This window comes from Chiloscyllium plagiosum, unplaced genomic scaffold, assembly GCF_037043375.1.
Source record: "Chiloscyllium plagiosum isolate Xiang-an unplaced genomic scaffold, Cpla_swu_hap1 HiC_scaffold_10, whole genome shotgun sequence".
NCBI lineage: Eukaryota > Metazoa > Chordata > Chondrichthyes > Orectolobiformes > Hemiscylliidae > Chiloscyllium > Chiloscyllium plagiosum.
In genome coordinates this window covers 107,784,629-107,809,836 of record NW_028270148.1, presented here as the reverse complement: position 1 = coordinate 107,809,836, position 25,208 = coordinate 107,784,629, and the positions used below count along the sequence as shown (strand labels likewise).

Below are 25,208 nucleotides of genomic sequence, written 5' to 3'. Positions count from 1 at the left end.
CACGAGGCAGTGATGGAGTAGCAGAGAGAAAAAATGAGCAGTATTATTTGTAATTATAGCAAGAATGCGACAGTTGTCAGTGAGTAGAGTAAAGGAGGAGAAGGAAATGGATGTATTATTCCACCCATTAGAGGGGGAACAGGTGCAAGACAGTGAAATGAAACCCAGGTGCAGTGAGCTGAACTTTAATCCTACTGTTAGCATGAGTATTTCTTCAAAAATGATCCACTAGCTTCCTGTGGAGGAGAACAATTTGAAAGGACTGACTGAGAGCCATCAACTAAATCCAACCCTGATACTGTTCATGGCTCTTAAGGGAACTGCTGTACCAGATAAATGTAAGAGAGTCGGCCTTCACTCTACCCACAGGCATTTTGCTGAAGGCTACCCCAAAGCCTTGTAGTTTTATTTTGTCTTTCAGCTTTCACCTCTGTTGTTTCACTACTCAATGTGTTGCCTCCTGAAGAAGGGGTCATGCCTGAAACGTCGATTCTCCTGCTCCTTGGTTGCTGCCTGACCTGCTGCGCTTTTCCAGCAACACATCTTCAGCTCTGATCTCCAGCATCTGCAATCCTCACTTTCTCCTGCCTCCTCTTCAAGCCTGTATCAGGCTTATTGTGCAGGAACAATAGCGAACCATTGATATCTGTTAGTGTGTGTCCCTGGAAAGTGGATATTTACCACTATTCAGACTACACGGCCATCACATCTAAACATGATCATGTGCACCGACTGATTTTCCAGCTCTAGGCCTCAATCAGGGCAGGACTTACACATTTAATGGTAAGGTCCTAGGGAGTGTTGCTGAACAAAGAGATCTTGGAGTGCAGGTTCGTAGCTCCTTGAAAGTGGAATTACAGTTAGATAGGATAGTGAAGAAGGCATTTGGTATGCTTTCCTTTATTCACCAGAACATTGAGTATAGGAGTCGGGAGGTCATCTTGTAGCTGTACAGGACATTGGCTCAGCCACTTTTGGAATGTTGCATGCAATTCTAGCTTCCCTCCTATAGGAAGAATGTTGTGAAACTTTAAAAGGTTCAGAAAAGATTTTCAAGGATGTTGCCAGGGTTGGAGGATTTGTGCCACAGGGAGAGGCTGAACAGGCTGGGGCTGTTTTCCCTGGAATGTCGGAGGCTGAGGGGTGACCTTATAGAGGTTTATAAAATCATGAGGGGCATGGATAGGGTAAATAGACAAAGTCTTTTCCCTGGGGTCGGGGAGTCCAGAACTAGAGGGCATGGGTTTAGGGTGAAAGGGGAAAGATTTACAAGGGACCCAAGGGACAATGCTTCCGTGCAGAGTGTGGTGCGTGCATGGAATGAGAAAGTGGTGGAGGCTGGTACAATGATTACATTTAAAAGGCATCTGGATGGGTATATGAATAGGAGGGGTTTAGAGTGATATGTGACTAGATTAATTTAGGATATCTAGTTGGCATGGACAAGTTGGACCAAAGAGTCTGTTTCTGTGCTGTACATCTCGGTGACTCTATGACTCTAAGGATGTGAAAGTCTGAGATTATCTGTCACCTCCAGTCAGTCAAAGTAACTTAACAGACACCATGAATCAAACTAGGATCTCTTCACAATGCCCCCTACATGGTCCTCTGGGACTATGGCAACTTTACCTTTGCTTTAGTTTGTGAGATATTCATCCAATAAGCTCCATTTATTCCTCCATGCAGTAGCTTTATCTTCGCCCCATAACTGAAACGGAGGTATAATCCAATTTTACATTTTACTTTCACTTGCCCAGATAAATGCAGCTGACAAAATACGTTACAGAGTTACAGTTACGTTGTGCAGATCCTCCTCTAGATTTTTACTGACAATCTTGGCCGTGGGTCCATTCGACAGGACTGTCTGAGACCCAATTGCCTTTTCTTACGATAAGCTTCAGGAAGCAATGTTGCTCAGTGTTGAGTCAATGCTACTGGAATTGCAAATGAAGTTCTGAGGTGTCCAAACTGCTAATACAGAGAAAGACATCATAACACCATCAAAGCAAGAATTGCTCATTGGAGATTCATGAAAGGCTGTCAGCTGGTGTTCTTGGAGAAAACTGCTAATGTTTAGGGAGTTACTATCTTGTAGTTATTAGAACAAAGTTAGCCAAGTGGATGTCATAGAATGGATTTGCTGACTGGGGCTGTTAACCTGGTCCAATCAGGGAGCCCTGGCTGACAGATATAAACAGGAGTGTAAGTTGTTCAGGGAGAGGTGGGCGCCGCAGGGAGTGGAGTGCATCATTTCTCCCTCCAACTCTATTTTGATTTAGTCCCTACCCTCCCCTTCACTGTTTTGATCACACAGCACTCCCCTTTGATGTGAAGGGCAGTGTTTGTCACTGGCCACCCGGGTGTTTTCCTATCTTCCTGGTGGTGGAAATTGAATAAAGATTCGTGCACTTTGTGTCTTTCACTGTGTCTCACACCTGCACACACACACCATGGGTGCTGGGGATAAAATAAGCACTACCGCACTTAGGTGGTAGTGTGGGGGTTTAAAAAAAAAGAAAAAAAAGAGAAAAAAAATAAACAGGAGTGTAAGGGGTTCTGCTCATTCTAAGAGCTGGTTCTGAGCTAGCTGGGTCAGTGTCACTTACTGTGCGCATGTAAACAAAGGGTGACTTGGTGACAGGATACTGACCTTGGTAGAATTATCTCACTCCAACCATCCAATCCAGGGCAGCTGAGTAATACCATAGAGCTGTTTCAAAAGCAATGATTATGGGTCAATACTTCTGCATTCAAATAGTACATGACAAAATAAGGAAGAGTTGAAAGGGGAAACACAAGTATGAGGTGATGCATTTAGACAAGTCTAATTATAGAGCAAATTATACAATGAATGGAAGAGCCTCGGGAAAAGTTGATGGGCAGAGAGATCTGGGAGTGCAGGTCCATTGTACCCTGAAGCTGGCTGCACAGGTGGATAGAGTGGTCAAGAAGGCATATAGTATGCTTGCCTTCATTGATTGGGGTATTGAGTATAAGAGCTGGCAAGTCATGTTAAAATTGTACAAGACATTGGTTTGGCTGCATTTAGAATACTGTGTACAGTTCTGGGCACCACATTACCAAAAGGATGTGGGTGCTTTGGAGAAGGTGCAGAGAAAGTTTATGAGGATGTTGCCTGGTATGGAAGGTGGTAGGCGTTTGGAACGTGTTGCCAGCAGAGGTGGTAGAGGCAGGCACAGTAGATTCATTTAAGATGCGTCTGAACAGATGGGGAGCAGAGGGAAACAAATGCTTAGGAATTGACCGACAGGTTTAGACAGTACATTTGGATCAGCTCAGGCTTGGAGGGCCGAAGGGCCTGTTCCTGGGCTGTAGATTTTCTTTGTTCTTTGAAGTGTGAGTGAGAAAATGTATCTCCTCACACACTTTTGTCCTCATTTGGGGAATGTTGCAGAATGATTAGCATGCTCATCGTTTTGAACGGATGCACAAAAGGATGTTATATGATCAACAAGTCCTGGGGCAGGACTGAAGTCCACAGGATTCAGCCTTGAGGCTGACATACTGCATACTGACCCCTCCAGATCTACGATACACATGGGGGCGTTAACATGTAACACAAGTGACAGTTCCAAAACTTCCCTCTCTTGCAGTCTTGTATTTCAAGCTCTACACTACAGGTGTCAGGCTTGGCTTAGTGGTAGAACCCTTGATCTTTCAGCCTGAAGTCTTTGGTTTCAAAGCCCTGGACGAGGGGCCAAGTTTTCGGAGTCTGACTGACTCCAAAGGCCTCTAGATATGGTGGGTCGCAAGTCCTTGTCTGGTTTCAGCCAAGAGGGGGCAGCAGGTGAGTCAAGAATCATGCAGGCTGGAATCAGCAGGGCCCTTTGAACCTAATGAGTTCAAATAAAGCCCATTTTTAATGGGCCAAGGGCCTTAACCTCCAATGTGGGAGTCATGAATTTATGGGGAAAACATAAATGCTGTTTAGGAGTAGGTAATGTTTATTTGTGTGTCGTGATCTGAAATTATGTAAATAATTTGTGGGCGGCACGGTGGCACAGTGGTTAGCACTGCTGCCTCGCAGCGCCAGAGACCCGGGTTCAATTCCCGACTCAGGCGACTGACTGTGTGGAGTTTGCACGTTCTCCCCGTGTCTGCGTGGGTTTCCTCCGGGTGCTCCGGTTTCCTCCCACAGTCCAAATATGTGCAGGGTCAGGTGAATTGGCCATGCTAAATTGCCTGTAGTGTTAGGTAATGGGTAAATGTAGGGGTATGGGTGGGTTTCGCTTCGGCGGGTCGGTGTGGACTTGTTGGGCCGAAGGGCCTGTTTCCACACTGTAATCTAATCTAATCTAATCTAATCTAATCTATCCAACCCCTTATTAAAGAAATATAAATCAGGCACAGCTTCCAGTTAGAGTACACGAAACCCCACGCCTGCCCGGCTTTGATTGACATCACATCATAGAAAATAAAACTATTACCATCACAGTAATGGGTGGCATGGTGGCACAGTGGTTAGCACTGCTGTCTCACAGTGCCAGAGACCTGGGTTCAATTTCTACCTTGGACAACTATCTGTGTGGAGTTTGCATATTCTCCCCGTGTCTGCATGGGGTTTCCTCCCACAGTCCAAAAATGTGCAGGTTAGGTGAATTGGCCAGGCTAAATTACCCATAGTGTTAGGTGTATTAATCAGAGGGAAATGGGTCAGGGTGGGTTGCTCTTTGAAGGGTCGGTGTGGACTTGCTGGGCCAGAGGGCCTGTTTCCACACCGTAAATGATCTAATCATTTCCTGCAATTCTAACAGAACGATTTGATTGATTGGTTCAGTTTTAAAATCCCCAAAAGCACTTAACTCAGCAGAATTCACTTCTTAATTGACAGTTTTAAGAAGCGATACAAGGATTAGATAGCCCAGCTAACAATTCTGCCCCAGTCCCCAAAAGCACATCTAATCTGCTTCCAAGATCACTCAAGGCAACCCTAGTGCTGCCCTCCCCAAACAGAAATTCTTGTTATCAAGCCCTTTGCAACAAGATAGGTCTGTGGAGGAGGGAAATTCCAAGCTATGCACCTTGAAAGCAGAACTGGTGCCCTAAATGTTCACTCTATATTAGTGTTGATACTCAAAGGGATCAGTGCATCCTTCTCCACAAGGCAATTAAAGCCAGCGTGCAGATGCTGCAAGCAATTTGGAAAGCGAATGGTATCTTGGCCTTTATTGCAAGATAATGTGAGTACAGCAGTAAGGATGCTTTCATTCAATTCATTCATGGGATGAGGGCATCGCCAGCAAGGCCAGCATTTATTGCCCATCCATAATTACTCAGAGGCTAATTGCTGTGGGTTTGGAGTCACATGCCAGAGTAGGTAAAGACGACAGTTTCCCTAAAGGAAACTAATTAATTGGATGGATTTTTCCTGACAATTCATTCACAGATGTCATTACTTTTAAGTCCAGATTTTCTGTTTAATTGAATTCAAATTCCACCATCTGCTATGTCAGGATTTGAACATGAGTCCCCAGAGAACTAACAGCTCATCTTCCACCTCAGAACCCTTCAAACCCAGGGCATCAATGTGGGCTTTACCAGTTTCCTCATTTCTCCTGCCCCCATCTTACCCCAGTTCCAAACATCCAGCTCAGCACCATCCTCATGACCTATTCCACCTATCTACCTTTCTTCCCATCTATCCGCTCCATCCTCCTCTCCGACCTATTACCTTCCTCCATCCACCTCGTGCACTCTCAACTACCTTCTCCCCAGCCCCACCTCCTCCCATTTATCTCTGCATCCCCAATGCTTCCAGCCTCATTTCTGATGAAGGGATTTTGCCCGAAACGCCGATTTTCTTGCTCCTTGGATGTTGCCTGACCTGCTGTGCTTTTCCAACGCCACACTAATCTTGACTCTCTGGATTAACAGTCCAGCAATAATGTCACTAGACCATCACCTCCCCAAGCCTTGCAGCTTTTATAAAGAGCTTTGATGGAGTTGCATCAGGAATTCTGATCTTTTTATCTAAGGAAGCATGTAGTTGCCCTAGTGATAGTTCAACAAAACTGGGATGGGTAGGATTACCCGGTCAGGCAGTGCCCGAGGAGCAAGCAAATCGATGTTTTGAGCATAAGCCCTTCGTCAGGAATGAGGGAGGTCCAAGGGGGCTGAGAGATAAATAGGAGGGGGGGTTAGGGCTGGGGGGAAGGTAGCTGAGAGTGCATAAACGAAGGTGGGAGGGAGTGAAGGTGATAGGTCGGAGAGGAGGGTGGGAAGGAAGATGGACTGGTGGGACAGGTCAAGAGGGCGGTGCCCAGTTGGAAGGTTGGATCTGGGATAAGGTGGAAGGAGGGAAAATGAGGAAACTGGTGAAATCCACATTGATCCCATGTGGTTGGAGGGTACCGAGGCAGAAGATGAGGTGTTCTTCCTCTAGGCGTTGGGTGGTAAGGGTTTGGCGATGGAGGAGGCCCAGGACCTGCATATCCTTGGCGAAGTGGAAGGGGAGTTGAAGTGTTTGGCCACAGGAGATGAGGTTGGTTGGTGCAGGTGTCCCTGAGATGTTCTCTGAAACATTCCGCAAGTAGGTGCAGTAGTAAGATAGGCATAACATCTCCGGGACACAGCCTCCTTGGGCCACCCTGTCATTCCAGGCAAAGAGCTTTTGCTCAAACGTTCATTCTCCTGCTCCTCAGATGCTGCCTGTCTGTCTGTTCTTTTCCAGCACCACACTCTTTGACTCTGATCTCCAGCGTCTGCAGTGCTCACCTTCTCCTTGAAGAATAAGATATCTGAGTTGGGGAGGAATTTCTTCTGTCAGAGGGTGAATTCTGCATCCCAGGGGGCTGTTGAAGCTCAACCATTGAGCATGTTGAGACCGATACATTTCTAGATATCAAAGGTATCAGGGGATATGGGGATTGTGCTGGAAAATGCTGTTGAGGTAGAAAATCAGCCCCAATCTAATTGAATGACAGCACAGGTTCAATGGGCTGAGTAACCTTTTCCTATTTCCTATATTGGACTCAGGGAATGCTGCACTGTTGGCAATGTTTTCTTTTCGATAACATCCTCTACCATGCCCTCTCTTCACTCATCTTCGATAAGTACATGAATTGTAAAGGTTTGGAGGGATATGGGCCAAGCGCAGGCAGGTGGGAGTGGTTTAGTTTGCAAACATGGTCAGCATGGACTGGTTGTGTCCAAGGGTCTGTTGCCGTGCTGAATAATTGTATGACTCTATATCAGACATATAGTGTACCAAGTACGTATTGTCTCTGCAATACAGTCGGTGCTGCTATAATGAATGTTTCTCCAGTGCAGATTGGCTTTGATGCGATTGAAGAATTCAGAACATTATTTGTAGAATGTGAAATTTCTTTACTTGCACTGGCTATAACGTGATTCCGGCCCCCTTGGTTCAAGTGGTGCAGCTATTATGCAATTTTCTTGTAACACAAGATTGCACAGGAACGGAACTATCACATTATATCAGAACCGACTGTATATGAAAGGACAGAGCATTGGTCCAATTAAATGCTGGGAATATTGAAACCATTATGTTCTCCACTCAAAATGCCATCACTCTCCTTGGCGATGTTCTGAGCCCAGACACATGACTTGAGAATCTCAGTATTATATTTTGCTGGGAGCTGAGTTTGTGCCATCATGAAGACTACATATTTCCAACACCATAACATTGCCTTCCTGTCTCAGCTTATCAGCTACTGAATCCCTTGTTCATACATCTGTTACCTCCTGATTCATTATTTCAATGTGTTCCTACCTGATCACCCATATCCCAACTTCTGCAAGCTTGAGGGCATCTAAATTCTGCTTCCTGCATCCTAACTTGGAGCAAATCCCATTCACCTATTGCCCTGCTTTCACTGATCAACTTTTCCCTTCTATCCATCAGCGTATTGATTTTAAAATTCTTATTCCTATTTTTAAATCTCGGCATGGCCGTGTCTCTACGTATCTCAGGAATCTCCTTCAGCCTCGCAATTTTCCAAAGTATCTGTGCTCATCTAATTCGGGCCTCTTGACGATTCCCTGTGGCTAATCCCTTCACCATTTGGTGACCATGCCTTCAGTTGCCTGGGACCTATCTATTTCTCTATCTACCCTCTCTGCCACTTCTTAAAACCTAACTCTTTGACCAAACGTATGTGTCATCTAACACAAATCTCATGTGACCTGGGCTCAATATTGCTCCTGTGAAATGCTTTATTATTTTAAAGGTGGAATTTGACTTTTAACATGCTGATACTGTAAAATTTAAGCCCCAGGTATTCTCTTTGGTGTAGATGAGAGATTCCCTGGCACCGTTTTTAAGAAGACCAAGACAATTATAGAATTATAGAGTGACACAGCACAGAAACAGACACTTCGGTCCAACCAGCCCATGTCGACCATAATCCCAAACTAAACTAGTCCCACCCACCTGCGGTTGGCCCACATCCCTCCATGTACTTGTCCAAATGTCTTTTAAATGTTGTACCTGCATTACCACTTCCTCTGGTAGTTCAATCCACACAGGAACCACTCTATGTAAAAAAAATTGCCTCTCAGGTCTTTTTAATATCTTTCTCCTTTCACCTTATGAGTATGCCCCCTAGTCTGGAAATCCCTCACCCTAGGGAAGGGCGTTCACCTGATCATGATTTTATAAGCCTCTATGAAGGTCACCTCTTAACCTTCTACGCTCCAGTGGAAAAGGTCCCAGCCTATTCAGCCTCTGCTCATAACTCTGATGAAGGGCTTTTGCCTGAAACGTCGATTTTACTGCTCCTCGGATGCTGCCTGAACTGCTGTGCTCTTCCAGCACCACTAATCTAGAATCTGGTTTCCAGCATCTGCAGTCATTGTTTTTACCTTCATAACTCAAACACTCCATGCCCAGCTACATCCTGGTAAATCTCTTCTGAACCCTCTCCAGCTTAATAATATCCTTCTGATCAGAGGGAGACCAGAACTGGACACACTCCAAATGTTCTGATTATTGTTATCTTGTGCATGACTATTTGTGAGATCTCTGTTAGCAGTAATTGCTATGTTAATATGCACACATTTCAACAGTGGCTTCACATCAGAAGTACTTCATTTTGTTTTTATGGGACATGAGTGTCACTGGCTAGGCCAATATTTATTGCCCGTCCCTAGTTGCCCTTGAGAGGATGGTGGTGAGCCGCCTTCTTGAATCGCAGCAGTCCATGTGCTGTGGGGTTACCCACATTGCAGTTAAGGAGGGAACTCTAGGATTTTGACCCAGAAGCAGTAACAACAATATATTTCCAAGTCAGGATGGTGAGTGGTTTGGAGGGGAACTTGAAGGTAGTGGCGTTCGCATATATCTGCTGGCCTTATCCTTCTAGATGTAAGTGGTCGTGGGATTGGAAGAAGCTGTTGAAGGATCTTTGGTGAATTTCTGCAGTGCATCTTGTAAATAGTACACACTGCTGCTACTGAGCATCCATGGTAAAGTGCTTTAAAGCCAAGCTGTGGTTATGAAAGTTGATATGGAATGCAATTTCAGTCAGGGCAATATTGACAAGAGGTGTACTAAAGTGTTGCGCAGATTCTTTGCAGCATGTGTTACATGTTGGAACCAAACCATTAACTGCTACTTGCAAATACATGACCACTTCTAAGGCTTGATTTCTGTGTGTCAGCCATGGCTCAGCTAGTTACACTCTCATTGCTTGGTCAGAAGATTGTCAACGCTGAAAAAGTGTTGCTGGAAAAGTGCAGCAGGTCAGGCAGCATCCAAGGAGCAGGAGAATCGACATTTCGGGCATGAGCCCTTGTTCCTGAAGAAGGGCTCATGCCCGAAATGTCGATTCTCCTGCTCCTTGGATGCTGCCTGACCTGCTGCACTTTTCCAGCAACACATTTTCAGCTCTGAACTCCAGCATCTGCAGTCCTCACTTTCTCCCAGAAGATTGTCAGTTTAGGTCTGACTCCAGAACCTGTACACAGAAATCAAGGTTGACACTACAATGCAGCACTGAATGAGTGCAGCACTGTTTGAGGTGCTGTCTTTTGAATGACACCGTAAAACAATGCCTCATGTGCCCTCTCACATAATATAAAAGACACCATTGTACTGTGTTGAAGAAGAACTGGGAATATATGTCCTGACCAATGTTTCAACTAACATCGCAAAAGCAGATAATCTGTCCATTATCACATTGTTGTTAATGGGAATGGACTGTGATCAAACTGGCTGCTGTGTTTTCTAGATTACAGCAGAGACAACACTACGAAAGTACTTCATTGATTAAACAGTATTTTGGGATATCCTGTGCTCATGAACAACACAACACAAATGGATCTGTTTATTTTGCACTATGTAGCACAATTTGATATTGCGAAGCAATTTGTCAGGTGAGACAATGCCAGGAAGTGGCCAAATTATGAACCATTCAGTGTAGGATGCATAATCATCAGGAGCTCTTATCTATTAGTACCTCAACTGTAGAGTAAATGGTTAATACACAAAGATATATATGGTTAGATTACATCAATAGTGATGAAATAGACCAGAAGACAGCAGACTCTGGGGGAGAGATGATTCCGTGTACAACTGCATGCTGTAATTAATAATATAAATAATTAGAAGAATGTTAAATAAAATGACAATCTTTCCAACAAACCAGGTGCTAGTAGCCTTTCTAGTTCCAACTAAGGACATGGTCTCGCCTAAAATGCATTACCATGATAACAGAGTTTTAGCCAATTTTGAAATACAAGTATTCCTATAACGCAATGGTTGTGTTCTTGTGCAACCCCGCATTATAGAAAAATTGTGCTTGAGAAAGTGTTCAAATGGCGATGCACGTTTAAAAGTTCACACTTTAGAAATAGTGTCCCCAATTCATCAATAAGGGTTACAGGGAATTCGCATTAACAAAAACGTGTGTTAGAGCAGAACAACCTGTAGGTAACATTCAGAAGAAAACAGAGTGCTTGAATACGATTTTAAATTGGAAAAGATACGGTTAATAGAATGGAATGGACAGATGTCCTGTGGTAAATTTAAATTGGCTGATCATTTGTAATAAACAAAAAGTGAAATTTAACAATTTGGAAATAACCTGCATTTTGTCTCATGGCACCGACCTGGAAGAATCTCACAGGAAGATCACAAAACTTCCACCTGGTGGGAGTTTAAAGGTCAATGAACTCTGTGTTCCATCACATTAGCTTTCTTGGTACCGAGAAACCTGGCAGTGATGGACATTGGGCCACAGATGGTGAGCTTTTGGCTGGTTCTAACAACCTGCTATCGTTTTTGTTCAGAGGTACCTATGTGTACATTGCCAAGCACAAACACCTAGATCAGATTGTGTTAAAACAATAGCATTGTGATCCAACCGAATGGTGTATATCCATCACTGACAGAGGCTTTGTGTTAGGCATTAATTAAGTTGAAAAATTTACAGATCTTAGTAAACAGGTGATCTGTGAGGGCCCGCTCGACATGTCAATCCATACAACTGTATGTTCCATTGTGTACTTGTTCCGAGGTGATTGATAGCTCTGCCCTCTAGGGCTTTTGGTTTGAAATACATACTGTGGACTTACCCGAATCTTGTCTTGTTTCTGTAGATCTAATTGTAGGTTTCCTTTGCCTTACACACAAGTTGCTCTGAGTGTGTGGGGAAGGTGCAGAAGGAGTGAAGTTAGCCTGGTAAATACCACGGCTTGGTTATTGGTGTTATCCAAATGTAATTTTGTTCCAGGAAAGTTGAGGAAAGATTACTGCATTTGACAAACTGGACACTAACCAAGCTGTGTAAGAAACACCTCTATCTTCAGCATTTCCCTTATTGCAATTTTAAAATCTCAAGATCTCCTATGTGCTTTCCCTACTGAAATGTCCAAGAAATATTCTGGATAAAATTTCAACACTTAGGGTCCAGTTCCATTTGTCAACTGGTGACTCTATTGTGCATGTGGGATGCTGATGTTGGTCTGTCCAGATGCTTTTCAAAGAAGAGTTGATGCATGTTTTCATCATCAGTTTACAATCTAATGGCGTTAACTAGGCAAAGGTCACAGCACAATGGCCTCCAGTGGATTGATAATGGCGTTTCTGTCCAATAATTGCAATGAAGAGACTTGGTACTGTCCTTCTAGAGACAGTAAAGATTGTGTGTGCATGTTGCACAAAATGTTTACGAGGTTGAATTGATGTTTGGGTCAAGCAGATGCTAAGCTAGACAGTGGCACAGTGGTTAGCACTGCTGCCTCACAGATCCAGGTTCGATTCCTGCCTTGGGTGACTGTCTGTGTGGGGTTTGCATGTTCTCCCTGTCTCTGAGTGGATTGCCTCCCATAGTCTAAAGATGTGCAGGTTAGGTGAATTGGCCATGGGAAATGCAGTTAGGGGTTAGGGGAGATGATCTTTGGAGGGTTGGTATGGGCTGAGTGGCCTGCTTCCATACTATATGGGATTATGTGGTGTTACATGGGTCTTCCCCATTTCTTACTGGGGTCATTCACCTTCATTGTCTGTCCATGCTTTGGCACAATAGCTGCTAGCCCTGACTGGCACTCTAAAATTAACCTACATTTTGCACCTTCACTACTTATGAATACATCTTTACTTTGTGTTACTTTAAACATATTGGTTAGCTGGTGCGGTGTTTGATATCACTTGGAGAAGGCAGAAAAACACCCCATATCATTCTAATTAAAAAGCGATTCTAAGTCTCACAGTGTGCTGCTTCACTTACCCTGCGCTTGACTCTGCACTTTTTCATCATGGGGAATTCAGTCAACTAATAGAAAATATTTTTTGTCACGTCTTTTCCCTAGGATAGGAGATTTCAAGACTAAGTGGCATATTTTTAAGGTGAGAGGAGAGAGGTTAAAAGAAAACACGAGGGGCAAGTTTTTTACACAGAGGGTAGTTCGTGCGTGAAATGAACTTCCTGAGGAGATGGTGGATATGGGTACAATTACATTATTTAAAAGACATTTGGATAAGTACATGAATAGGAAAGGTGTGGAGGGATTGGGCCAGGAGCAGGCAGGTGGGACTCGCTGAGTTTGGGATTATGTTCAGCATTGACTGGTTGGACTGAAAGTCTGTTTCTGTGCTCTGTGACTCTCTGAATAAAACCCTAAATAGCAGCAATTTATATATGATGCTAAAATGTACTTTTAACAACAACTTTCATTTCCCTTTTTGGCTACTGGAGTTTCAAAAACAATTAACAAGATAGAAGGAAATAAACCATTTAAACCATTGGTTTCCACAGGTCCAAGTCAAGGGCACATGTTGGTCTGATTTGTCATAACTGATACAAGCCTTAGTTGATCAGCCTGAATGGGTTACAGGCCAATGGGAATAAGGACTAAGGGTTCCATCCTGCAGAGTTTAGGACAGCTCCTCTAGAGTTTAAAGTCTCCATTGCGAGTGTGTTGCATCTCCGTGTTTGCACTACCTCAGAGTGACTTTTAGAACATAGAGCAATACAGCACAGTACAGGCCCTTCAGCCTACGATGTTATGCTGAGCGTTTATCTTAATCTAAGATCAACCTAACCGACACACCCCTCAATTTACTGCTTTCCATGTGCTTGTCCAGCAGTCACTTAAATGTCCTTAATGTCTCTGATTCTACCATCACCGCAGGCAGTGCATTCCACGCATCCACTACTCTCTGCGTAAATAACCTACCTCTGATGTTTCCCCTATACCTTCCTCCAATCACCTTAAAATTGTGACCCCTCGTGACAATCATTTCTGCCCTGGGGAAAAGTCTCTATCTACTCTATCGATGCCTCTCATTACCTTGTACACCTCTATCAAGTCACCTCTCTTCCTTCTTCTCTCCAGTGTGAAAAGCCCGAGGTCGCTCAACCTCTCTTCATAAGACATGCCCTCCAATCCAGGCAACATCCTGGTAAATCTCCTCTGCACCCGCTCTAAAGCATCTACATCCTTCCTATAATGAGGTGACCAGAACTGAACACAATATTCCAAGTATGGTCTAACCAGGGTTCTATACAGCTGCAGCAAAACCTTGCAGCTCTTAAACTCATTCCCCCTGTTAGTGAAGCCAAAACACCATACACCTTCTTAACAACCCTATCAACTTGGATGGCAACTTTGAGAGACCAATGTATATGGACCCCAAGATCCTGCTGTTCCTCCACACTGCCAACAATCTTGTCTTTAACCCTGTATTCAGCATTCAAATTTGATGTTCCAAAATGAATCACTTTGCATTTGTCCAGGTTGAACTCCAACCGCCACTTCTCAGCCCAGCTCTGCATCTTGTCAACGTCATGTTGTAACCAGGCAAATGCTGGATGAAGGCCCATTCCCGATGAAGGGTTTTTGCCCAAAACGTCGATTCTCCTGCTCCTCAAATGCTGCCTGACCTGCTGTGCTTTTCCAGATGTCATGTTGTAACCTTCAACAGCCTCGACACTATCTACAACACCACTGACCTTTGTGGCATCGGCAAACTTACTAACCCACCCTTCCACTTCTTCATCCAAGTCATTTATAAAAACTAACAAGAACAGAGGCCCAAGAACAGATCCCTGTGGGACACCACTTGTCACCGACATCCAGGCAGAATACTTTCCATTCATTACCATTTTCTGTCTTCTTTCAGCCAGCCAATTCTGAATCCAGACAGCCAAATTTCCCTGTATCTCATACCTTCTAACTTTCTGAATGAACTTTTGCCTGACTCTTGTGAGTTTGAACAAACTCTTCCATCTACACATCATTACATATCATACTGTCTCTGTAATACAACTCTACAGGTTACTCAATCCCCTTCGAAGAGTCACAAGAGCATGTGATGGTTGATGTCAACGTTACATTTTCTCATACATCATTGGGTGGCAAAATGGCTGCTTTCTCCCAGCATCAGGGACCCGGGTTCGATTCCACCCTCAGGCAACTGTCTGTGTGGAGTTAGCATATTCTCCCCATGTCTTTGTGGGTTTCCTCCAAGTACTCCACTCTCCTCCCACAATCCCAAGATGCGCAGGTTAGGTGAATTGGCCATGGGAAATGCAGGGTTGCAGGGATGTTCTTGGTGAGGGGTGGGGGGGGGGGAAGGCAGTGTGGACCTGGTAGGCTGAATGCCCTGCTTCCACACTGTAGGGATTCCGTGATCATCATGTCATTAATACACACCTATTGCATTGTAGTACACAATAGCATCTTGTGGCACAGTGGTAGTGTCCCTAACTCTGGATTATGCAAAACTGCATTCAAATCCAACTTGTCCCAGACCTACTTACCTGAACAGGTTGATCGAACATATCGACTATGCATGTCCTTAAAGCTAGAGTGAAGCCATTCAGATGATAACTTAGAGTTGAGAGTGTGGTACTGGAAAAGCACAGCAGGTCAGGCAGCATCCGAGGAGCAGAGAATAGCCGTTTTGGTCATAAGCCCTTCATCAAGAATGAGGATGATAATTTAGGTAGCTCTACATCACATTATAGAGATATAGCCAACAATGGAGTTGGTTTCCTCTGATGGCTGGGTTGTGATGCCAACATTGTGGGTTCAATTCCTACACCAACTGGGGTTACCATGAAGGACTCTCCTTCTCAATCTCTCCCCTTGCCCGAGGCGTGATGACCCTCAGGTTAAACCACCGTCAGTCATCTCCTTCTTTGACAAGACAGCAGCCCTATGCTCTAAAAAGACTATGATGACTTTGTCAATGTTTTTTTATGCGGCATACTCTCCTACCAATACTAGCACAGGTGCACCATCCTTTATCCAAAATGCCTGGGACCAGCTGGTTTTCAGAATTCAGAATTTTTCGAATTTCAGAATAAGTGACAGTTTGATGGTGAAATTTTTAAAAATCTTACCGGAGGAGCATGACTCATGACAAAACGGACCTTGAGACAGAATTGAGGCCTGCCAGTGCTGGGTCACGCCCCCACACGTTACATCTTTATGAGGGGCATGGATAGGGTAAATAGACAAAGTCTTTTCCCAGGGGTCAGGGAGCCCAGAACTAGAGGGCATAGGTTTAGGATGAAAGGGGAAAGATATAAAAGAGACCTCCGGGCAACTTTCTCACACAGAGGGTGGTATGTGTATGGAATGAGCTGCCAGAGGAAGTGGTGGAGGCTGGTACAATTGCAACATTTAAGAGGCATTTGGATGGGTATATGAATAGGAAGGGTTTGGAGGGATATGGGCCAGGTTCTGGCAGGTGGGACTAGATTGGGTTGGGATATCTGGTCGGCATGGACGGGTTGGACTGAAGGGTCTGTTTCCATGCTGTACATCTCTATGACTCTATGACTTGGGTTAACTGTTTGCACGCCAAACAACCACGTTAATGAGAAAAACAACTTCACAAAAAAGCCTTCAGACTCTGGAGCTTTTCGGATTTTAGGATTTCAGATAAAGGGTTGTCTACCTCTATAAAGTTCAGATAGCTTTTAAATGTGAGAATGGTAGATGTTTATTGGCCAAGAGTGCAAAGGGATGTGGAGCCAAGAATGGAAGCTATCATCTCCTTGAGCGGTGGAATGATTTGAGGGGCTGAATGTTCTCCTCTTGTTCATTTGCTTTGTTACAGTGGTAAGGTGTCCCAGGCCCCTATGCAGAAGTATGACTGATAAAGAAAACCTGACCAGGCAAAAGCACTGGGAGGCATCCAAAGCTGTAACCGGAGTGTACAAGGAAACAGTAATGTTTGGCTGCAATCAGATTAGGGCGTTTTCATTTTGTAGTTAATTACGTGGAAGCAGCAAAACATTTTCACTGTCTGTTTAGCTTTCTTGCACAATTCTGGAGAAAGATCCCATTTACACTGAAAGAAACAGAGGAAACGTTAAGTCACGTTTAGTATCTAGCAAAATGATTCAGTACAATAGTATCGAGGGTCCCTGCTGTGGAACCACGGGACAAAATTATTAGAAGAAAACTCATAAATACGTCAGAGAAGAAGAAGCACACTTGTTACTATAATATACAAATAACATAAAATCATTTAACTTCTAAAATCACAGCTTAAACAAACTTCAAGGCTTGAGGCTCTATATGGTAACCTGAATGCTTCTTGTTTGGTGGTCACATCTTCAACAATGCGCAAAAATGGGTCTCTACATCTTTGCTTCTAATCGTACTGTATCAGAGACTCAGAATTTTTGGAATGAGACAGTGCTAAGTAACATTGACCGGAGAAACGCTGTGTTTTGATCAAATTTAATATGGAATTCCAAAGTTTATGACCCTTGACCCACCAATTAAAATGAAAGAGCTACCAGTTACTCTCCCATCGCAGAATCAATTTGCTGAAGTATGTGGCATGGGTCACAGCTAATGATAAAGAGGTAATAATGTAGTGAGGCAAAAATTGTCTCTGTTCTCTTCCCCCACAGACTTTCTGCAGGATGCCATTTGCAAAGGGAAGGAAGATTGCTGACAGAATACTAATAAGCTGTGGAAGTCTGCAAATGCAAAGACCTAAATACATTCAAATGGAGAAACTGAAAGCATCAGAAAGTGCAGTAACCCTAATCTGTCAATTTTCTGTTCATGGAATCCTTACAGTATGGAAGCAGGCCATTCAGCCCATAGAGTCCACACTAGCCCTTCAAAGAGCGGCCTGTTCAGACCCAATCCCCTACCCGATCACCCTGCATTTCCCAAGGCTAACCCACCCATCCCTGGTCACTGTGAGCAATTTAGCATGGCCAATCTACCTAACCTGCACATCTTTGGACTGGGGGAGGAAACCACAGCAGCTGAGGAAACTGCACAGACGCAGAGATAACGTGCAGACTCCACACAGACGCCCGAGGGTGGAATCAAGCCCCAGTCCCTGTGCTGTGAGGCAGCAGTGCTAACCACTGAGGCACCGTGCTGCCCGTTGTAGGCTGTTCTGCAGAAATGAAGGACAGTTTGAAGAAACAAGAGCCAAGCTCTTGAGAGAAGAGAAGCTTGTGAGGAGACTGTTCACAATCACAGGCAGAGTAGCCAGAGAGAAACTTCCGATTGGCAGAAGGACAAGAGCACAAATAGCAAAAGCACCAGAGCCAAAATGTTTCGGATACAATTCCCCATTTTTTTTGTGCCTCTTACAACTATTACTGACATCTTTATGTACAAAATGGCCTCATAAATAGTCAGCTAAAAGTGCTGCGTTTTAAGTGGTGCATCCCTCGGTGTACCCTGTCATGTGTGCCCTCTTGGACCTAGTTGTCCCCTTTTCCATAGCCACACTTGTCACCCATGTTGCATATTTGTGCAAACTCAAATCTATGTTTGTGTTGCTCCAAAACTGAGCTTAAATTGAATGTACTGCATGTGCCGAAGAGGTCTTCCCACCTCTGCATTAGAAGCTCCGGGTTCCAAACCCTGCTCCAGGACCTGATAGGCAAGGAAGATGAAGGGTGCGTGTCATGTGCAAGTTCTTCCAATACAGGCAGTAAGAGAGATGCTGAGTCATGGTCAACCAAGGGCTTTGGAAAATCCATCATCACTGTCTATAACTCCAGACTGCTCCATGTCAAACATGCATGTTACCATGGTGACTCACACTCCCTCAGTGAGCAGCAACACAATGGATTCAAGTGAAATGTTTCATGCCAATGGCAATGTCCAACACAAATCTCCTTCCTTGCCTCAACCCATCAACATGTCCTCCTGTTCCTTCTTCTCTTGTTTCTGTCCAGCTTTCTCTTAAACACTCGGTCCAAGAGCTGACAGCGGACTTCCTGACTACACTTATGAACGTCTGCCCCATATTCATGGTTCTAATCACACCCCTTTCCAGATGTGGAAACACATTCTCCACGTTCACTTGAACAAATCCCTTGTTTTTGTTAATTTTAAAGGTTTTTATCAATTTACTCCTCCACATTTTCCTTCCTCAAGAAGACAGGTCCAATACTTTTCTCGACAATAGACACAACATTAAACAGGGCCTTTTCAGTAAATTGCACTCTTCGCAAATGTCACAACTGCATGTCGATGTGTTCTCCTTAATGATTGTGCGCAGTGTCTGTGCATTAATGAACACTTCAATTTCTTTCTTATTCATAGTTATGCAAAATACAATGCAGCATTAACAATACACAAGAGAAACAAGGACACAACCATGGGGTGCCCGAAATCTCACAAAACAACAACACGACATAAAACAAATGGAGTTTTCACTCAGCTCGCTCTCCTTTTAGAAGGTACCACAAGGACTAAAGTCCGCAGAGGAGTTTGTTTCAGCCCCTCAGGGTAATGTCTACAGCAGGCAAAATTCCACAATATATAATTTCAAACACTTCACACATCGCCCGCACCCAGGCACAAGAGAAAGCAGTCTACAAAACACAACGTAGCCAAAAACAACGCACAATAAAAATTGGTGATTAGACAACTCGACTCCCCCCACACCCTCCGGTCCCCGGGTACCCAACACAGCTCCAGGCACTGGTCCACATGGTGTACTGGTCAGACTGCCCTTGGTTAGCTTTCCTGTGGGGCAGTCTTCGGCCTTCTGATCTCCGGCTGCTCTGCGTATTGAGCAACCCTGCCTGGGCCTGCCGTTTCAACGTTTATATTGGAGCTGAGCCTAATAAGAGGACCAGGGCATCATGGTTTGCTGCCAGGGTTTTCATTGCCAATACTGAAGATCTCAACACCCTGGGAGGGGTCTCTTGATTCTACGATCGGTCTAATAATCAAAAGGAATGTGGTCTGCTTCGGCAAGATTTCAGTTTATTATGACGCCGGGCACAACTTTGTCCAGCAAGACAGAGGTTAGAAGCTTCTGCGTTCCTTAGTGAAACTGCGCACTTCCACTTAGAACAAAGGCAATCTTTATATGTTTCTTAAGAAATAGTACAGCCTTAATTACAGAATAAATCCAATAAAATGTAATAAATGAGCTAATGGACAGCAGGTTAACCCAATGATATTTTCTGGAAAAGAAAGTTGTTTACAACGCATTTATCTCTTTCCACCTGCATTTCAAGGTTAACTGAAATGGTTAGTAATGTCCTATCTAGCTTAGTTAATTCCATGCTATGAAGGGTCCATCGTTCTGCTTCATCTTTGATTCAGATAGCTCAGCAAGACAGGAATGCAGCCCTTAGCAGGGTGAGAAGCAATTTTAAACACAGTGTTAATTTGCAGCCTGAAGCCATTTTGTTATGTTACTTTGTATTAAGAGGCCCTTTTGTTGTCAATAAAAGCATGCATGAAAATGGTTACTCCGGACAACGGTCTAATTCCAGATTTTAGATCCTCAATACGAGCATCAGATTTTCTCCAAACTCAAGCTTAAAATCCGTGTGGTCATTAACTGCTTTAGCAAGCTGGCTTGCTGGCCGGGCAGAGGTCATAGAGATTTGAGACGTTTTTTGAATGCTCACATCTCCTTTAATTGACACCGGTCAACCTTTCACACATTAAGAGCCTGTAAACTAGGCCATTTGGGCCCAATCGACTCTGCTCCGTCAGTCAATGAGATCGTGTGCTGACCTGGAAATCCTCGACTCCACTTTCTCGCGTCACCACCATAAACTCTGATACCCTCACTGATTACAAATCTGTCCATCTCAACCTCGAATGCACTTAATGAGCCAATCCCAACAGCCATGTGTGATTTTGCCCTCAGGTCCCACGCTCTTCCACAAGGTGGAGCAATTTTTCTGCATCTACCCTGTCGAGTCCTTTGCTGGGGTGAGCACAGGACCTGGGATTGGAATCAATGGCCTCTACATTGTTGGAGAAGATATGCCAGTGATAATGCCCAACTCAAATTTTCTTCTTCGTTTAAACCCATCAGGTGCACCCCTCTTGGTTCCAGTTGTCACCCTTCCTGTTACCATAGCCATACTTGCCACCCATGTTGCATATTTGAGGGTTGACCTCCCACTCAAACCTTATCTCCAAAACTGAGATTAAATTGTTCTGCACATACCAAGGAGGACTTGTGATGCAGTGAGTTCCATTCCCACCACTGAACTCAAGCTCTGGGTTCCAAACCCTGCTCCAGGACCTGATGGGCAAGGAAGATAAAGGGTGCGTGTCGCATGCTTCCAATTGTGAATTCTTCCAATACAGGCAGTAAGAGAGTTATGGTCAGCCAAAGGCTTTGGAACCTCCATCATCCCTGTCTCTAACTCCAGACTGCTACATATCAAACATGGCAGCTTGAACTCCCTTGTTGTTGGTTGGCAGAGGAGACATTGGTCCAGCGGGGAAGGATGGCGCCAGAGGACTGGTGACTTTGGCGTTGGTTGGGTCCAGCTTGGCAGAGGGGAAGTAATGGCGGTATTATCACTAGATGATTAATCCGGAGACCCAGGCCATGTTCTGAGAACTGGGGTTCAAATCCTGCCATTGCAGATGGTGAAATTTGAATTTAATAAATATCTAGAGTTAAGAGTCTGATGATGACTATTGTCAATTTTTGGAAAAAACCCATCTGGTTCACGAATGTTCTTCAGGGAAGGAAACCGCCATCCTTACCTGGTCTGGCTGACATGTGACTCCAGACCCACAGCAATGGGATTGACTCTTAACTGCCCTCTGGGCAATTAGGAATGGGCAATAAATACACACATGACTGTGTTACTGGAAAAGCACCACAGACAAGGCAGCATCCGAGGAGCAGGAGAATCGACGTTTCAGGCATAAGCCCTTCATCAGGAATGAGGTTTGTGGGCTGAGGGGCTGAGAGATAAATGGGAGGGGATTGGGGATTGGGGTTTGGGGGGGAGGTAGCTGGGAATGTGATAGGTAGATGAAGGTGAAGGAGAAAGTGATAGTCGGAGACGGGAGTTGGGGTGGATAGATGGGAAAGGTGATGCACAGGTCAGGAGAGTGGTGCCGAGTTGGACACTTGGGACTGGGATATTGTGGAGGGAGGGGAAATGAGAACACTTGAAATCCATATCAACTAGAGAAAGTGAAGACTGCTATAAATACACACATCCCAAATGAATAAAAACAAAGAGTGGCAGAAAGTAGATGCTGGAGCTGATGGCCGAGACAGCTGAAGGCATGATCACTGAAGATAGCGTCATTGAATTCTGGGATGGTCTAAAGGCCAGGATTAGTGAGCACAGATATCTTGGAGGTTTGTGGGATTGAAAACATTGACTAAAATCAGAAGTGGGGGGCTGCTGTTGATATTGGATTTAATTGGAGGAGAAAGTGAGGTCTGCAGATGCTGGAGATCAGAGATGGAAATGTGTTGCTGGAAAAGCGCAGCAGGTCAGGCAGCATCTAGGGAACAGTAGAATCGACGTTTCGGGCATTAGCCCTTCTTCAGGAATTAATTCCCTACAATGTGGAAACAGATCCTTCAGCCCACACCAACCCTCCGAAGAGTAACTCACCCAGACCCATTTCCCTCTGACTAATACACCTAACACTATAGGCAAGTTAGCATGGCCAATTCACCTGACCTGCACATCTTTGGACTGTGGGAGGAAACCAGGGAAGCCCACACAGACATGGGGAGAATGTGCAAACTCCACACAGGCAGTCACCTGAGGCTGGAATCGAACCTGGGGACCCTGGTGCTGTGAGGCAGTGATGCTAACCACTCAGCCACCATGCTACCCGTTAAGACTTTTGTAAGAATTACAAACAAGGATAGGAGACTTTGGATGGAATCGAATTAGGTCCTGAGTAATGTGGTCATTGACATGAAACCTGGAAATATCAGGAAAGGAGCCCAGTGAGGCCGCTCTGGACACTGGGTATGATTGGCTGCACTTTCCAATGAAGTTCCAGATATTGGGAATGATTAGCTGGACATTGGGGACGATTGGCTGGACATTGGGGACAACTGACTGCACTTTCCAATGAAGTCCCAGATGTTGAGACAGGGTTCCTGCGAGGGCAGCGGTGAGTAGCCTATTAATGGGGATGGCTGATTGTGATCAACCTCATTAACTGCACATCTCATCTCATTAATATGCAACACCCTTCCCTATTACCTGCCAGGAGGAAATCCCACGCCATGAATTCCTACCATTCCTGAGAGCTCAGGCAACCACTTAAGGGTTAAAATAATGAACTTTGCAAATCAGGTACAATTAATAGTTTTGCTTTACTGTTAATTCCTAAACAATGACAAAGTCACGGACAGTACTTGTAAAGGAAAATGTCTGACTTTACCTGTAGGCTCATGTAGTAATTATAAAGAAAAAGGCGCGACAGTTCAAGCGTGAATTTAGTGAATCACGCAATATTCTAAAAATATTCAGGCGTTGCTTAGTCGTGACTAACCTGAATAATCACAAAAGGTACCAAAACCTTCAAAACATAAGAGCTAGGAGCAGGAGTAAGCCCCTTGAACCTGTTCCACCATTTGATAAATCTCAGCCTCAATATCACTTTCCTGCCCGCTCTCCTTAACTCTTTAACCCATTACGAATTAAAAATCTGTCCATCTCCTCCTTCGAATTGTTCCCTCTCCACTGCACTCTGGGATAGTGAATTCTACAGACTCCCCACCCTTTCAGCGAAGCAATTCCTCCTTATCCCTGTTTTCAACCTGTCACCCTTTATCGTAAAACTAAGACCTCTCATTCTAGATCCCACGCAAGGGATTGCTCTATGTCTACTTTGTCAATCCCCTTCAGCATCTTATATTGGTCTTCTCTTATTCTTCTAAACTCCAGAGGGGATAGGCTCAAAATGCTCAATCTCTCTTCATAAGACAACGTCCCCACCTCCCAATCTCTGGAATTGCTCCCTTGAATCTCCTCTGAATTACCTCCAATGCATCTACATCTCCCCTCAAGTAAGGGACCAAAATCTATAGACAATACTCGAGGTACGCTCTTACAAATGCTTTGTACAGTTGCAGAAACACTGTCCCAATTTTATAGTCTATTCTTTCAGCAATAAATGCCAAAATTCCCATCAGGCAAAATATTATAAGAAGCTTTAACTGCGCATTGCCATATTTAAGAACTGAATTCATCTTTATGCTCATGAATAAATAATGTGGGTGTACTTTCAATAATTGCAGCAATTATGACACCGACTACACATTGGATGTAGTGATGGGATGAGTTTAATTGACTCAATCAGCTGCTGACAGGCAGATAATAAAAATTCTCAGGGTAATTAGAAATGGATTATGGAGTGCTTACCAAAAAATGATTCTGGAATTTGACAGCGTTGCTGGGTGAAGATCCTGCCTCCATTTTCAAATTTTCAACCTGACTTGATGGCGCAGGCATTTGCAGGGTTAGGGTTTCACAGGGACTGGTTTACCCCCGAGGCTTTGGTCTCATTACTGTCCTTCAGATGTGTGCACGCACGGTGAATTTTAGGCCTGGGCATTTGGTTGTGGGCGGCAACGCACCTGAATTTGACCATGTCCTTACATGTCATCCACACACACCCATTTTTGATCAAGTGTCAGGAGATAGTAATCAGGAACAGAATCCCTCTCTGATTTCAACCTCTCCTCCCTTGCCTTGAGGTTCTGAGAACAACCTAGAAACTCTAATTTCTACTTGAGATTCGATATCTCAACACAGGCTGTGAATCAAAGCAACTCTGGGCAGCTTGGTACCAAACTACACAATGTACTTATCCATTAAGTGTCATGACGGAAGCTTAAGTCAGTTTTTTCAGAAATACAACCAAACAGTCATCACTTCACAAACTATCTGTTTTGTGGCTGTGTGGCTGCTGACATTTTATCAGGGGCTCTGTATTTCAGTGCAGACTGACCAAAATTAATTTTAGTGCTGACAACAAAATTAAAACTTGTCCCTCATTGAAATATCAAAAGAGGGTCTGGTGTTGTTTGCCTTTTGCCTTGGGACTCTCCAACCACATGGGATCCATTTCCTCATTTCCCTTACCCCCACCTTATCCCAGATCCAGTCCTCTAACTCAGCACCGCCCTCTTGAACTGTCCTATGTATCCATCATCCTTCCCACCTATCCGCTCCACCCTCTCCTCTGACCTTTCACCACTACCGCCCACCTTCATCTACCTATCACATTCCTAGCTACCTTGCCCACAGCCTCATCTGCCTCCTGTTTATCTCTAGGCCACATTGTGCCCCCCCCATTCCTGATGAAGAGCTTATGCCCGAAACGGTGACTCTCCTGCTCCTCGGATGCTGCCTGACCTGCTGTGCTTTTCCAGCACCACACTCTTCGACTCTGATCTCCAGCATCTGCAGTCCTCACTTTCTCCTTCTTGTAAGACTTGTAATAAAGACAACCAAGTTCACGGATCCAATAATGTG

At 44.4% G+C, this 25,208-nt stretch overlaps 1 long non-coding RNA gene across 2 annotated transcripts in view; it reads right to left on the bottom strand.

Annotated features, from left to right (window-relative positions):
* Positions 1–1,734: 1,734 nt before the first annotated feature.
* LOC148149058 (uncharacterized) overlaps positions 1,735–25,208 on the bottom strand; it is a 77,187-nt gene continuing 53,713 nt past the window's right edge. The window contains exons 1-3 of one of the 2 annotated variants that reach the window (XR_015758319.1): positions 24,093–24,491; positions 2,651–2,710; positions 1,735–1,968 (exon numbers count right to left, since the gene is read on the bottom strand). This is a non-coding gene — a long non-coding RNA (uncharacterized LOC148149058). Of the gene's footprint in view, positions 1,969–2,650; positions 2,711–24,092; positions 24,492–25,208 lie in introns of those variants that run through there. The other variant, XR_015758318.1, reaches the window with a different exon arrangement.